This window comes from Otolemur garnettii, unplaced genomic scaffold, assembly GCF_000181295.1.
Source record: "Otolemur garnettii isolate 467f Iridium unplaced genomic scaffold, OtoGar3 scaffold00170, whole genome shotgun sequence".
Classification (NCBI taxonomy): domain Eukaryota; kingdom Metazoa; phylum Chordata; class Mammalia; order Primates; family Galagidae; genus Otolemur; species Otolemur garnettii.
In genome coordinates, this window is record NW_003852565.1 from 1,761,752 (window position 1) to 1,764,247 (window position 2,496).

A 2,496-nucleotide genomic window follows, 5' to 3' on the forward strand; every position below is an offset into this window, starting at 1 on the left:
AGCGGGGTGGCACTGGGCCTGGGCGTGCTACCTGAGTCCATTCCCACAAGCGGGGTGGCACTGGGCCTGGGCGTGCTACCTGAGTCCATTCCCACTCCTGACACTGGGACGCAGAGTTCACCCCCACTGCCCTCCTGTTCCTTGGCAATGAGCAGGGCGCTCAGGACGTGGACACCATGCTGGACATCGGTGACACATCCTCAGTGTCACCACTCACCTTCCGACCTCGAGTGATGGCTGGCCAAAGCCAGCAGCACACAGACGTGGGGCAGTGCTCTGAGGAGGTGCTGTGCTGACTCCATCAGCATGGGAAGGCTTCCCAGCCACTGCCAGGCCGGGTGTCCCGCTCTGCCACCAACACTCAGGTGAACCTGACACTTACAAATTTATGAAAGGCAAACAACCAATTATCTCCCCAAACCTGAGCTTCACAGGGCAGTCGCTGGAGTATAAGGCAGACCTAGACACTGGGTGACGCTGACCCCCACCTCCAAGCTGGTGGGAGTGGAGAAGGTCGCGTGACAGAGGTGCAGGGGAAAGGCTGTGCCATCTCCGTTAGGAGACCCACAGGGAGGAGGACGGATTCTGGTTTTTCTTTCTTTTGGGGGGAGAAAGGGCAAAGTTTGTGAATGGAAACAAACTTGTTTGAAGACTTTTCATTTTGTCACAAGTGTGAGAAGACTATAACTTTTGATACTACTGAGATTTACTTTCCACAAACTGACCAAGCAAAGAGACTAAAGGATCATTTTTTTTAAGCCGACACTAAAACTTGTTTCTCCCCCTTTCTCTTTTAAGCTATTTGTACAGTTTATGACTAAACAGTCTGTGCAGGTTTGTAGACCGAAGATGCTACACTTTGAACCAAAAGTGAACAGAGAAGACACTGAATTGTGAAAGCCTGGACTTCGCCTGGGCCCAAACCCAGCCAACCAAGCCCTGTTGTGCTTACTGGTGCAAAAAGAAGATCAGGAAAGTTTCAGTGGTCTAAGAACCTTTCAGACATTCTTTAAAAAGACAAAAGACATTGTCAATTTTGTGTGTTTCATGCTCTGCATTTTTATCCCCCCTTCTCTGGGTTTAAGAGGGTTTTTTTTAATAGCAAGGAACTGACCATTCCACCATATGCTTTCACTGGCTGCCTGTGCGATGATACGTTATTCTGAGTGTACAAACAAGAGCTGGCAGCTGAATGATGACAAATTATACAAACTTGCCAGCTTAGAGATAGAAAGGAAATCAACGATATACTGATTATTTTCCTTCCCACCTTTTCCTTTTCTTTTGATTTCAGTGCCATAAACCTTATTATAAATGTATATCAAAATGTAAAGAAAAAAACTATATTTAAAAATATTTTGCACACACACAAAAAAGAAGAGATATGTGTGTGTGAGCACATTCTTTACACAAACCCGTGGCTGCCCTGTGCGCTTTGCTGAGCTCAGGCAGATCAGTAACCCACTGCCTTTTCCACACCAAATCAGACACGAGAATGGTCTGAACAACCTAGCTCTGCTGAGAACCAGCAAGCAATGTGGCACCAGGTCCAGAGAAACACCTTGGCTGTTACTCAGTTTGTCTGCTGCAGTCTAGACAGTGGCTTCCAAGTCACTCGGGAACAGGCAGCCAACATCTACTGACCCCCCCCCCCCACTACGGCAGACACACCAGAGCAAGGGGGAAATGGACTAAATGAAGTTTCTCCACACTTAGGCAGTTTTGCTTTCAATGAGGAGGCTCGATGAACAAAAACGTCTACTCCAATCTCTGCTGTTAAACCTCTGACCCTCTGATCACTTGCCATATCCACCTCAGGAAGTCCCAGTCACCCACCAAAGCTCACGGCACTTTTTCTTTTGTTAATAGCTCCCAAGGCTGGACGGATAGAAGACTGTTTTCACAATTCCCAAATGCAAGGATCTGTTGTGGACAAACCAGAGAAACCCACCTCTTCCTCCAGCCTCTGGGCCTTGGCTGATACGTCCAGGGTCCCCCGGGAGATGCTCGGGGGGGGGGGGGACGACTCCTTACCACAGCAGTTCCCACCCCCGGCTGTGCGACCACCTGTCTTTCACCAGGTAACCCCCTGCTATCACCCGTCTTTCACGCTCTGTCCCCCTGGCCAACTCCCACCTACAGGTGAGGGTGCAGACTGAGACGACCTCATGGAGAAGTCTACTCCACCCTTAACCTTGACAGAGTCCTTATCACCCTGGGTGACTGTAACCTGTTCAGCCTCCTCCTCTGCAGCCTATGATTTACAAACAGAAATCCCCATCAACAGGGTGAACAGATTTTAACATTTGTAAAGCAGGACAACATGGCTGGGGGGTGGGGGTGGGGCAGGGGACAGGGCAGGGCAGGGCCTGACAACAATGCAAACTTTGATAAGCAGTTCTCGATAATCACTTCTCAACAATTATTTGTTATTATTACAGTTTAACAATATAAAATTTACAAAAATAATATAAAACTCATACTCTGGCGAAATAG

At 48.4% G+C, this 2,496-nt stretch overlaps 1 protein-coding gene across 1 annotated transcript in view; it reads right to left on the reverse strand.

Moving 5' to 3' along the window:
• The window catches only part of GABRG3 (gamma-aminobutyric acid type A receptor gamma3 subunit), a 585,376-nt gene that overhangs the window by 581,353 nt on the left and 1,527 nt on the right, over nt 1-2,496 (reverse strand). The gene's annotated exons all lie outside the window — the stretch shown is intronic.